Source organism: Ranitomeya variabilis, chromosome 1 (assembly GCF_051348905.1).
Source record: "Ranitomeya variabilis isolate aRanVar5 chromosome 1, aRanVar5.hap1, whole genome shotgun sequence".
Taxonomy (NCBI): Eukaryota; Metazoa; Chordata; class Amphibia; order Anura; family Dendrobatidae; genus Ranitomeya; species Ranitomeya variabilis.
In genome coordinates, this window is record NC_135232.1 from 798155609 (window position 1) to 798169926 (window position 14318).

Sequence of the window (14318 nt, forward strand, 5' to 3'; positions counted from 1 at the left end):
GTAATGCCAAATCATAATAGGCCTTCTGGGGCTCACCAGTCAAATAGGGGGCCAGCACCTCTGCCCACTGCTCTGGTGGTAGCTTCTCACGCTCCGCTACATGCTCGAACATAGTCAAAAATGCCTCCGCATCTTTACCCGGGGTCATTTTTGTCTCTCCCTGCTCTGCCACAGAATGTAACTGTATCAGAGTGCAGATAGTTACAGTAGCCTAGCTCTGGGTGGGCCCCCTCAGAGCGAGGAGCCCAGGGCGACCACCTCCTCTCCCGCCCCCCGACAGCTACGCTACTGGCTGTGGGGTGGTTTTTTTTTTGTTTTTTTTTATGCCCAGCGCAAGCAAAACTGACAGCTGTGGGCTGCAACAATGAGCTGTCAGCTTTAGCAAGCTTGGTTTTCAAGAGTAGAGGGGTCCCCATGCAGTTTTTTTAAAATTGTTTAAATAGTTTAAAAAAATGGTGTGGGGACCCCTCCATTTTTTACAACCAGCCAAGCTAAAGCAGACTGCTGGGGGTTGGTATTCTCAGGCTGGTAAGGGGCTGTGAATATTGCCCATCCAGCCTAAAACTAGCAGCTTGCGACTCTTCCCACTTACACTGTGGCGGTGGCAAGTGAAGTAAAATATTTTTGGGGTTGATCTCACCTTTTATTGTCAGATGACATCATGCCCAGCGATTAGTAATGGAGAGGTGTCTATCAGACGCCTCTCCATTACTAACCTCATAGTCACACTGTAAATAAAAACCCAGAATAAATTTTTTTTATTTGAAATAAAAATCTACACCCTGTTCTACAAATTTTATTTAAAAATAACAAATCAAGTTATACTCACCTTAAGGGTATGTGTCCACATTCAGGATTGCATCAGGATTTCGTCAGGATTTTCCATCAGTATTTGTAAGCCAAAACCAGGAGTGGAACAATTAGAGGAAAAGTATAATAGAAACATATGCACCACTTCCAATAGGTGGCGCTATAGAGTTAAGTCCTCTTTTTTCAGCAGAGGCAATTTGCATATGCACCACTTAAGCATTTATCACCCACTCCTGGTTTTGGCTTACAAATACTGATGGAAAATCCTGACCAAATCCTGATGCAATCCTGAACGTGGACACATACCCTAAGAGCATACCTGTCATGTCGGACGCTGTTCAGACCAGGTCGTTTGACAGACAGCGGTAATTCCGCTTTTGACCACTATGTGCTCATTGGCGTCGGCTAGATTTTATCTAGCTGTTCCGGGGTTAATTTACCTGATCCTCGGATTGGAAGCTGGGCCATGCCCATTGCCTTTAAATAGCTCTCCTGATCATTGGGCGTCGCCGATTATAGCTTCTGTCTTGTGCGTTGTTATCTCGGTCTGGAGAGGAGAGCTGGTTGTTCGAGATTCGTTGCTGGTGGTGTATTTTCCTTTGTCTTATTTACTCCTTCCTATATTTGTATTTATTTTGCCCTGCACATTTATAGTGTATTCCTGGGTGACTGCGGCGTGGTGTATATTTTCCTTTATCCTTGTCTGTGCTAACTGTGGGTATTGGTGTATTACCTCTTCACTGGGTGGTGGGCGAAGGTTTCAGCCTAGGGTTGAAACAGGAGACAGGGTGAGGTTCGAGGCCTGGACATGCACACCATCAGTGTAAACTCCAGGTAGAGGGTCAGTCAGAATTTCCCTAGTCTGAGGGAAATTGCAGGGGCCCGGGTTATTAGCTCTCGCTCACCTAGTCTCCCCGTGACAATACCTTTGCAGCCCATTTCCCCTGTAAAAAAACAAAAAATATTAAACAACCATATTCCTCACCGGTCCGAATTGGGGATAATGCAGAATGTCCCACGCTGATTTGGATGATTGAGAGAGCAGTCACATCAGTGACCGCTCTCCCCGTCATCCGGCTTAGTGTATGTTTCCACAGTCAGGAAACCTTCATTATTCACTGCCAATTGGACGCTGCGTACATCCACAGCGTCCAATCCGCAGCGTCCAGATGTTACATCATAGTGGAGGGGATTTTATGAAATCCCATCTCCACAATGCATGCAGGGCTGCATCCGGTGGCCCTACGTAACCAGACATGCAGCACGTCTTTCCAGACCGCAGCATGTCTATTTATCTCATCTGTCAGTGTCTAGTGCTGAACTTGATGATGAAGTTCACCACAGTTCATAGCTGACCCCCAGAGACCATATGTGGCTGCAGCCTTATCAGCTGTTCTTCCTCCCTCCTTTTGAACACGCTTTGGAGTCTGACTTAAGGCCCCTTTCACACATCAGGTTTTACTTACTTGTCAGCTCCTGAGAACCTCTCCAGTTCTGCCCCCCTTGACGAGATAAACCACCAGCATTGCCATAATCAATTCTTTTCTTATGTTGAATTGCAAAAATAATATTGCTGCAAAATCAGGCTCAATCGGTACAATACAATTTCCCCTTACCACACCTAGCCCGTAAGTGCTGGCATCAGTCTGTACCAAAAACGTGTGAGTGAAATCTGGGGCCTGAAGAATGGGTAAACTAGCCAATGCTGATTTTAGGGTACCAAAGGATTCCTCACATGGAGAAGTCCAGGAAATAATTTGGGGAAGCCTCTTCTTTGTCCGGTAAGTTAACAGCTTAGCCAAAGCACTGTAGTTTGGCACAAACTTCCTATAATAGCCAGTCGTATCCAAGAAAGACATTAGCTGCCTCTTGGGGTAGGCAAAGTCGTGATGGCTTTTTCCTTACCTTGTTCAGGTTTTAGCACTCCTCCCCCCAAATGGTGTCCAAGGTTTTTAACAGGGAGAAATGCAAAGTTCTACATTTAGACAAGAAAAATAAAAAAAGCATATACAGAATGGGAGGAATAGGGCTAAGCAACAGCACATGTGAAAAAGACTTAGATATGCTAATAGATCACAGACTGAACATGAGTGAACAGTGTAAAGGTACCGTCACACATAACGATTTCGTTAACGATATCGTTGCTTTTTGTGACGTAGCAACGATATCGTTAACGAAATCGTTATGCGTGACAGCGACCAACAATCAGGCCCCTGCTGGGAGATCGTTGGTCGCTGCGAATGATCAGGACCTTTTTTTGGTCGCTGATCACCCGCTGTCATCGCTGCATCGGCATGTGTGACGCCGATCCAGTGATGTCTTCACTGGTAACCAGGGTAAACATCGGGTTACTAAGCGCAGGGCCGCGCTTAGTAACCCGATGTTTACCCTGGTTACCATTGTAAATGTAAAAAAAACCAAAACACTACATACTTACATTCCGGTGTCTGTCACGTCCCTCGCCGTCAGCTTCCCACACTGACTGTGAGCGCCGGCCGTAAAGCACAGCGGTGTGCTGTGCTTTACGGCCGACGCTGACACTATGGTAACCAGGGTAAACATCGGGTTACTAAGCGCGGCCCTGCTCTTAGTAACCCGATGTTTACCCTTGTTACCCGGGGACTTCGGCATCGTTGGTCGCTGGAGAGCTGTCTGTGTGACAGCTCTCCAGCGACCACACAACGACTTACCAACGATCACGGCCAGGTCGTATCGCTGGTCGTGATCGTTGGTAAATCGTTAAGTGTAACGGTACCTTTATGCAGCAGCAAAAAAAAAGCAAATGTTACGTGTACGCCGCAAGGTTCAGATAGGAGCACGACAGGTCTCATGAATTCTTTGGAACTTTGGGGGAACCGTTACTCAGGGTGACCATGCACTACTACAGCTTCCTCAGGCACAAGATGGATCCACTTGCTCACACAGACACAATTGGTAGAGTCCTCATGAACAGTGTAGTTTAATATCACAGCATGTCCAATGCAATTCAAGTCTCATAAGCACATGCTTCATAAACAGTACAGCTGCTTTTTAACCCCTTCCCGACATGCCCCGTAGTAGTACGGCGCATGTCGGGTCCCCTGCTTTGATGTGGGCTCCGGCGTGCCGTCGCCATAGCTTGGTTTCCACATGCGAGACACGGACGTGTTTCTCGCAAGTGGAAATGAGCCCTTACATTTAAACACGAACAAACTGGAGCAAGTTCAGAGAAAGGTGACCAGAATGCTGACCTGTCTGCAAACCATGTCCTATGAGGAACGGTTAGAGGATTTGGGAATGTTTAGCTTGCAAGAGAGAAGACTGAGAGGAGACTTAATAGCTGTCTGCAAATCTCTCAATGGCGGTCACAATGTAGAGGGATCATCTATATTATTATTTGCACAAGGAATGACTAGAAGCAATGGGATGCAACTGAATGGGAGAAGATGCAGATGGATATTAGAAAAAACTTTTTGAGAGTGATCAATGAGTGGAACAGGCTGCCACGAGAGATGGTGAGTTCTCCTTCAATGGAAGTCTTCAAACAGAGGCTGGACAGTCATCTGTGTGGAATTATTTAGTAAATCCTGCATTGAGCAGGGGGTTGGACACTATGACCCTGGAAGTCCCTTCCAACTCTACCATTCTGTGACTAAGGTATTGTACTTCTAGCATGGCTATCCATCACTTCCCTGGCTTAACAGTCAGACCTGCAGTGTTAAATCTCTGCAGAAGATCACCCCCCTCTACCACCACCACCCTCCTCAGGCATGCTGCAGACAGGTTAAACACAGGCCTCCCTGTTATGATGAGCATTCAGTATATTGTCATCACAAAGTTTTCAATGTTGTGTAAGTCCATCCAGTGTCACAACATAGTTGCCCTGATTCAATTAGATACAGTGTATGGTCCCTGGGGCTGTGAAGCGACACATGACGCCAGACCCCAATCAATGCTGGTGTCACTGTCTCCGCTAGTGATGTGTCGTTCGCGAACGAGCCGACACAAAGAGCCGGCTCCCTGCTGTGAACGATGGGAGCCGGCACGCCAGTAAGAGCCACTAAAATTCCTGAATGGCTCTCACTTCGGGAGGCGTAACGCCCACCTGAGCAAAACTCCGCCCACTCTTCAATTTAATTGGCTCTAAGAAGTGGGCGGAATTTCTGCGGTAGGTGGGCGGAGTTTCGGACACCTGAACATCTATTCAATAGGGATCCATTTAGGATCCAAAAAGAGCCGTTTTGTGAGCCGAAAGAGCCGGCTCTTTTTGGTGAGCGGAGCCATGAGAGCCGGATCACCAAAAAGAGCCGGACTGCCCATCACTAGTCTCCGCCTTCATATGAACTGACCATGGAAAGGAAGCCAAGGATATAGCTCATCTTGGACATCCTCTTCGTGTTCAATTTGTCCGAAAGCAGTGACTGACGAGTGACGCCAGCGCTGATTAGGCGCTTGGGATAACGTGTCACTCCACTGCATCACCGCGAGTGCCGACACAGCGGACATGGAGCCAGCACGGGAGGAGAGTATAGCATTTATTATTTTAATGGTGCCGAACATTTAGTATTATTAGTGTACAACCCCTTTAACTAGTTATTTCACTGACATTATAGTTTCCCTTACAATTATGTATTTCCTTCACGGGCTCCAAAGATTTTTTTTTTACGGTGTTTCCTTTGAAATAACACTGTTTTTCAAGGCTACCAACAGAACCCCAAACGCAGTGCTCGCTGGAGTGTGTGTGAACATAGCCTGTGGTTCGCAATGAGCCTGGTTTGGTTTCAGCAAAACCACACTAATAAGGTTCAAACTGAGCCTAGTCCTTAATTGGTTAACTAGAACCTTTGGTTGTTATGCTTGCGCATGTTTCCCCAACATTGAGCAACAACCATTAAATATTACATAGGAATATATATGTGTATCCTGACTGACTCATTGGTCGCTGTCAGAAAGAAACCTGAGGTCAGCAGGAATGGGCTTGAATTGTGCACCATCCTCTGATACTGGGAGGATTTCCTCAAGCAGACGTCATTGTGTGAATATTAATAAAACTTGAGTTGTTGAGACATTCTGCAGCATTGACAAACAGGAACAGCAGCATGAACATGCCAGTCAGCTGTGACAAGAAAGGACAGTTCTGCTAAGAGAGCGCCCAGCTGCAGAAGGAATTTCATGAGGTAAAAGTTTTCTGTGCGAGCTTGTCGAGGTGACACACAGGAAGTCTGCATACTTCTGTGGAAGCTGCCACTACAGACAGGCAAGTATAGATCTACTCCCCTAACTCTGGCTTACATTTACTGAGTGCAGAATAAGCCTCTAGTAGAAGTTAGGTCAGTGTCATCTGCTGTGAACACTACAACTCCCAGCTAGCCCAGGGTGTTGTAACTACACAATAGCTTGATTGCTGCAGGTTACTGATCCCTATACTACTACTTAAGGTGTCCTTGTACTGCTGTGGGTGGCGGCCATATGTCTTAGAGACTTTTGCAATTTTATTTTTTCCTCCTCTTATTCCAAAAGCCATAACATTGCGGTATGTGCACAGGTAGGTGGGATGTCTGTGGATTTTTCCGCACCTGTTTTTGTAAATCCGCAGGGAAACCGCACTGCGGATCACCTGCGGAGTTACCGCAGATTTACCACGGTTTTTGTGCGGATTCCACCTGTAGTTTTACACCTGCAGATTCCTATTGAGGAGCAGGTGTAAAACCGCTGCGGAATCCGCACAAAGAATGAACATGCTGCGGAATAAACATCGCAGCGTTTCCACGCGTTTTTTACCGCAGCATGTGCACTGTGGATTTTGTTTTCCATAGGTTTACATGGTACTGTAAACTCATGGAAAACAGCTGCAGATCCGCAGCGTCAAAACCGCTGCGGATCCGCAGCAAAATCCACCACGTGTCCACATACCCTAAAATAGCTTGTGTTTTATGGATGATGCTGTAGTTTTGAATTAAAAGGAATCTGTCAGCTGGATTTTACTCTCCTCACCCCCCAAACTACCACGTTTTTTGGAAAATAAGACCTACCCCGAACATAAGCGCTAGCATGATATTTACAGGATTTTTGGAGTTTGCTTGAAATATAGGCCCTACTGAAAAAATAAGCCCTAATTACAGTCAGGATTGGCATTTTGGGTGGGAATGGACAAACTGGTCAATTGCCCAGGGCACCAAGGTTGGTTTTGGTGACATCATGGTGATGTAACCATGATTAGAGATGAGCGAATTTGCTCAGGCCCCTCCTTATTTGGCAAGCTATAGCGCTTTCCATATAAGCTGCAGAGGGAATCCGGCTTCCTGGATCGCTGCGGCTGATCAGCTGTTCAGCAGCGCAGATGCATGTGTCGCGGATGTGTCACAGTCCCAACACATGCATGGAGAGCCTGTGTGCTTTGACTATCACACAGCTGTGACACATGCAGCTGCGGACCTGAACAGCTGATCAGCCGGAGCGATCCAGGAACCCGGGTTCCCTCTGCAGCTTATTCAGTTAGGCTACGTTCACATTAGCGTTGCATCGGGCGCAGGTTCGGCGACACATAGCGGCGCATGCGTCATGCGCCCCTATATTTAACATGGGGGCGCATGGACATGCGTTGTCTTGCGTTTTGTGACGTGTGCGTCATTTTTGGCGCAAGCGTCAGGGCGCACAGGACGCTGCATGTTGCATTTTTTTTCGTCCAAAATCAAGCCAAAAATGGACGCATGCGTCACAAAACAATGCGTTTTTGCATGCGATTTGCATGCGTTGTGCTTTGCGTCGCCGACGCAACGCCCAACAACGCAAATGTGAACGTAGCGTAAGCGCTATAGCTTGCCGGGACCCGAACAAATTCGCTCAACTCTAACCATGATGTTACCAAAGTCAAGAGGAAACGGGCTGATATCTATGTGTGTATATTTACGTGTGTGTGTGTAGACATGTATATGTGCAGTGTGTATACTTAAGTGTGTGTGTGTATACATGTATATTTACATGCGGATGTGCTGTGTGTATACATGTATATGTGCAGTGCATATGTGTATATTTACATGTGGATGTGCTGTGTGTGTCAGATGCGTAGCTAGGGGTTCCCAACAGGAGGGTCAAAACATCTGAGTGGGCCCCTAATTCCGGGATCACACTTGCGAGAAACTCGCACGAGTCTCGCATCTCAATACGCAGCACTGCCACCGGCACTCTGAATTGGGGCGCTCAGCTGCATAGAAGTACAGGCAGCCGCCCACTCCAGTCCTGAGTGCCGGCGGCAGTGCTGCGTATTGAGATGCAAGAGACTCTTGCGAGTTTCTCGCAAGTGTGAAAATGAAGAAAAAAGTATACTGCAAAATCTCGCAAGTGTGATCCCGGCCTAACAGGGTAAGCCTGATTACACCCTAATTATAGGTATAGGGGAACTTCAGCAGATGACCGCGCTGTTATTGAAAATTAAATCTCTATACAAAGACTAGCATTGATATTACCGCCATATGGTGACCATAAAGTGGTAGGTAACAGTCCTGTAGACCATACAAGTGATTACTGTACAGTTATAGATGGTGACTTACAGATTATATTCTTTCTAATTGAGTCGTTCACTTTTCCCATCTTTTCCATCTGGTCCAGACCGACATGACAACTTCTCCAGCCAGGACTCGTCAGCAGAGATTACAACACAGACACATTTGACTTCTCACAATTCCAGCACTGTCCCTATCTATTACCAACCTTCACAAACTCCTCATCCTACTCATACCCCAGTATTGAGCTGTTGCTGTCATGTGTCCCTATTATTGCACCTGCTGTTTAGCACATAAACAGCGCTCCTGATGGTGCCCCCACATAATAATGCCCACCACTGTGCCCTTTACATAGTAATAATGCCTCCTGTACAGATGCCTTCCACAATTTGACTCTAGAAAGTAATACCCCATGTACACCTTGATGGTCAATACTCTGTGTTCTCCTATAACAATGATGCTTAATTGCCCACTTAACATTTAATAATGTCCCCTGAGTTCCCTCATACACTGTATGATGGGCCCACAATTTCCCTATACACAGTATCATGATCCAACATATCCTCTATACACAGCATCATGGGCAACAGCTCCTCTATACATAGTATAATGCTCACATAGCTCCACTATACACAGTATAATGGGACAACAGCTCACGTATACACAGTTTAAAGCCTCTCATTCACAGTATGATGGGCCTACAGCTCCCCTTTACACAGTATGATGTTCCCCTATACATAGAATGATGTCCCCACTGCTCCCCCAAAACACAGTATAATGACCCCATAGTATTCCTCACACTTTATGAAGGCCTCCACACAGTATATTGGCCCCCACAATGTATAATGTCCCTCACAGCAGCTCCCACACTGTTAATTGGTCCTCACAGTATCCTCCACACTGTGTATTGGCTCCCACACTGTATAATGGCCCTCACACTTCATAATGGCCATCACACTTTGAGGGCCCCGCACTGTAGTCCCAACACTGTATGATGGCCCCATACTGTATAATGGCCCCCTCGTTGGCTCCCACTTTGTATAATAGCCTCCACTCTGCATGATGGCTGTTGTGAATTCCGCTCTTGGGCTCCCTCCGGTGGTTGTAAGTGGCACTTTTGTGAGTTCTGCTCTTGGGCTCCCTCCGGTGGTTTTAAGTGGTACTGCTGGTCCTTGGAATTAGCAGTCAGCAGCTGCTTCTACTGATTTGACTTTCTGGCTCGGCTATTTAACCTGGTTCTATCTTTCAGCCTGTGCCAGTTATCTATGGTTCCTGGTTGGATTCACATCTCTGCTTGGATTTCCCTGATATTCTGACCAGTTTAGCAAAGATAAGTCCTAACCTTGTTCTTTTGCAGTCCACTTTTTGTGGACTTAATCGTTCTGCACTTTCTATGTTTTTTCTAGTCCGGCTTGTCAGTATGGATTATTTCAGTTAAGCTGGAAGCTCTGGGAAGCAGATTTACCCTCCACACCTTTAGTCAGGTGTGGAGATTTTTGTAAACTCTGTGGTGGATTTTTCTAGTTTTTAATACTGACCGCACAGTATTCTGTCCTGTTCTATCTATCTATCTAGCGAGATTGGCCTCCTTTGCTACATCCTGGTTTCATTCTGCGTATGTCATTTCCCTCTCCACTCACAGTCAATATTTGTGGGGGGCTGTCTAACCTTTGGGGATTTTCTCTGAGGCAAGATAGCTTTCCTGTTTCTATCTTTAGGGGTAGTTAATCCTCCGGCTGTGACGAGGTGTCTAGGGAGTGACAGGAACATCCCACGGCTACTTCTAGTGTGTGTGTTAAGCTCAGGAATTGCGGTCAGTACAGGTACCACCTCCTCCAGAGCACGTCCCATGTTGCTCCTAAACCACCAGGTCATAACAGATGGCCCCCACAGTAGCTCCCACATTATATAATGGCCTCTACACTAGCTTCCAAGCTGTATAATGACCCCCACACTTTGAGGGCTCCACCCTATATGAGGGCCCCCTTAAAAAGTGCCTACAATGTATGATACCTCCCCACACACTGTATGAGGATCCATCACACCACACATTTTAATTAAAATTAAAGAAAAAAAAAATTCATATGCTCACCTAATCCAGGGTCCATCAGCAAGACTCAGGCGTACCAGTGTGCTGAAGTAATTATACCGGTGCACTAACAGGATGTTAGGGTCTTAGCGCAGTGCAATGATGTCACCGTGCTGGGACTCTGACGCTCTGTGCATGCGCAGGTGCCTCAGCCAGTGCATCATCTTGCCATTCTATAGATTGCATGCTGCCCCGGTGACAGGAGAAAATGAAATGTATTTCTAATAATAAATTGCTTATTATGAAATTAATAAATACAATGCATTTTGTGCCATGGTTACTGGGGGCTTGTTATACTAACAGGCTGGTGCTTATAATGAGACCCATCCCGCAAGTATAAAAGCCCCCTACATACCCATCTCCAGCCTCCCCAGATATCAACTATTAGGCCGGCTTCACACTACCGTAGATTACGGGCAAGTGCTATGCGAGAAAACATTGCATAGCAGTCGGCTCAGTGTTAATCTATGGGGCAGCTCACATCACCGTATTTTTTCTCAGGCGCATTCAGAGTGTGAGTGAAATCGCACCATGCTGCAATTGTCAGCGTATCTCGGCCGAGACTCGCCAATGCAAGCCTATGGGTGCGAGAAAAAATCGGACACCACACGGACCATCAGTCTGGCTTGCGACAAATACGCACACATTTTCCTCATTTCAGCCCATTGAGCAATTGAATTCAATAGGGAAAATCAGTGAGAAATGTAAAGTGATACGCATGTCATACGGATATAGAAAATCGCATCATCACATTGCAAACACATTGCACACGGATTACCATACGGAGAACATTCGTGAGACTCTCGGCAGGGAGACTCAGACCGATTTTCCATACATTTAGTGTGCCTCCAGCCTTAGATGTGATGGAGTGCATATAATCTCATAATAAAACCGTATAATCAGACCCCCAGTGCCCTTTCCCCCCTTCCCAGTTCAGCTCCCGCAACACCCCCATCCTCTTAAATTTACCCCACAGTGACAATGACTTGCCTACATTTATCGAATAAATTCCATCCACCTTACCGATGACATTTGCAGGCAGGCAGAACCAGGAAGTGTCGGTGAAATCCAAGGTGAGCATTAGGACCCAGCATGCCTGAGCCAATCGGAGCACCTAAGTGAAGCAAATGGCAGCGCTGTCAGCCCAGCCTGCAAATTCATCAGGTCTCACACAGCCTGCACTGTACACTGTGCGGCCTAATGTAAGAGAGTGGTGCTGTTATGGACAGTAACACGCTGCCACTTTAAGAGACAGCACCCCCTTGTCTGGTGTGATGGAATGTCCTGTGTTGTGGATTCTGTTTTTGGGCTCCCTCTGGTGGTTACAACTGGTACTGGGTGACTTTGGTGGGTTGCGGTCTCTGGTTTCCACCTGTCCATCAGTGGCTGGGTGTTTCCTATTTAACCTGGCTTTCCTGTCATTCCCTTGCCGGCTATCAATGTATCAGTGTGTGTCTCTGTTACCTGCTCCTAGGCCTTCAAGACAAGCTAAGTCTGTATTTCCCTGTTTCATGATTGCTTTCATGTTTTTTAGTCCAGCTTGCAGATATGTAATTCTCTGCTGCTGGTTGCTCTAGTGGGCTGAAATTACCACTCATGTACCATGAGTTGGCACATGAGTTCAAGTAATTTCAGGATGGTATTTTGAAGGGTTTTTCAGCTGACCGCGCAGTTCACCTTTTGTATCCTCTGCTATCTAGCTTAAGCGGGCCTCATTTTGCTGAATCTGTTTTCATAACTACGTTTGTGCCTTCCTCTCATTTCACCGTCATTATATGTGGGAGGCTGCTATCTCTGTGGGAATATTTATCTGGAGGCAAGTGAGGTCTGTTATTCTTCTGATAGGGGAAGCTAGATCTCTGGCTGGCGCGAGACGTCTAGGGGCCCCCCAGGAACGTCCCCCGGCTACTGTTAGTTGAGTGTTGAGGTTCAGGATCGCGGTCAGCTCAGGTTCCATCACCCTAGAGCTCGTCCTGTTTTTGCCCGTGTTACGTTGACAAATTCCCTGCCATTGGGAAACATGACAGTCCTGCTTCCCCCTGCTATAGGCTGTGAAGATGAATTGCCCGGGAATTAGGGGAGGAGTTGAGCTTGAACTGTGTGTGTGAGCTGAAGCTGCTAGAGAGAACTGTGTGCTGTTTTCTACAAGAAAGGTCCCACAGCCTGGGGATTGAGTGTACTTGTGAAATTTGCAAGACTTTTCCGGGTACAGCAAAGGTGGCTGTTCTGTGCTAGTTTGTGAAGCCACGAAGATACTGAGAAAGGGACTTACAGTTTCCTGGAGCATCCCAGAAGCAAGGAGAAGACCACGTTTCACAGAGCTGACAGAGGGCCGTGCTCACCGCCATATTGGACTGCTGGGGGCCCCCCTGGGACTGGACCTGAGTCCCCAACATCACCGTGAGTCTGTTCCTGTTTGGTGCACCTGTTAGGGCCTAGTGTAGGCTTCAATAGTCAGTACACGGGAGCCGTGTGGCCTGCTTAGTAAAGGCCAGGGAGGTTATATGTAGAGTAGCATCGTTATTTGTTTAATTGTTTAAATTTGCTTGTGAGACATATTTTGAGACTGTAATAGCTGGAGCACCGTGCTATTTTACGGACAAGATAAAGTTTATAACTCTTGCATAGTGTCTCTTGCCATTGCATACCCCTGTTTGCATCTTCCTCACCCACTTCATTCCTTGCCTCCCAATAAATCTACCCTTTGTTGTTTGCACCTCATCTTGTGTACAGTAGTCTTCCTGCACTGTGGTGGTCCCCCGGCCATCGCTTCACTGACACTCTGCAAGTGGCCACTGTGCTAGCCCATGTGCACAGTTAGACAAGGGAGCAGGCATTTTGCTGCCCTCGCTCGCACCTCATGATAGAAGTGGCCATGGCTCCCTTTACGTGACTGGGCTCTCAGGCGATGGCCCCCTCTGCCTCCCCCCTGGTAGCTACACTACTGGTGTGTGTATATTTACATGTGTGTAATGACATGATTATATGTGAATAAATGTTGATTTTTTTGTTGTTGTTCAAGAATAAATGTGGATTGTTGTTCATGGAAATAAAGACATCCCCTGAAAATAATCCCTAACCCATCTTTCATAGCAAAAAATATTATAAGACCCATATTTCCTTTCAGAGAAACATAATATTTATGTGCGCATATTGATTCAATGACAAGTCTAGCAACGCCTTTAACCCCTTCACCGCGAAGCCTGTTTTCATCTTCCTGAGCAGGCCAAGTTTTTCAATTCTGACCACTGTCACTTTGAGGTCATAACTCTGGAACGTTTCAATGGATCCCGGTGATTCTGAGATTTTTTTGCGACTTATTGTACTTCATGATAGTGGTAAAATTTGTTTGATATGACTTACGTTTATTTGTGGCAAAAAACTGAAGTTTGGCAACAATTTTGTAAATGTTGCAATTTTCAAACTTTTAATTTTTATGACCTTAAATCAGTTATACATGTCTACTTTACATCAGCACAATTTTTGAACCATTTTTTTTTTTGTTAGGAAGGTATAAGGTTTAAAAGTTCACCATCGATTTCTCATTTTTCCCCCAAAATTTGAAAATCTTTTTTTTTTTTTTAAGTGACTTTGAGGGGCTATGACAGAAAATACCCAAAAGTGACACCATTATAAAAACTGCACCCCTCAAAGTGCTCAAAACCACATTCAAGAAATGTATTAACCCTTCAGGTGCTTCACAGGAATTAATGGAATGTGGAAGGGAAAAATGAACATTTAACTTTTTCATAAAAATGTTCCTTTAGACCTAATTTTTTTTTACTTTCACAATGGTAAGAGGAGAAAATGGACCATACAATTTGCTGTGCAATTTCTCCTGAGCATGCCAATGACCCATATGTGGGAAAAAAACACTGTTTGGGCGCACGGCAGGGCTTGGAAGGGAAGGAGCGCCATTTGAATTTTTTTATGCAACA

The 14318-nt window shown here is 46.0% G+C and overlaps 1 protein-coding gene across 2 annotated transcripts in view; it reads left to right on the forward strand.

The window, feature by feature from the left end:
- The first annotated feature begins 5914 nt into the window (after window positions 1-5914).
- TBC1D2 (TBC1 domain family member 2) overlaps window positions 5915-14318 on the forward strand; it is a 185173-nt gene continuing 176769 nt past the window's right edge. Inside the window, exon 1 of one of the 2 annotated variants that reach the window (XM_077273736.1) lies at window positions 5915-6046. The gene's annotated coding sequence lies outside the window, so the exon portion shown is untranslated. The remainder of the gene's footprint in view (window positions 6047-14318) is intronic. The other variant, XM_077273750.1, reaches the window with a different exon arrangement.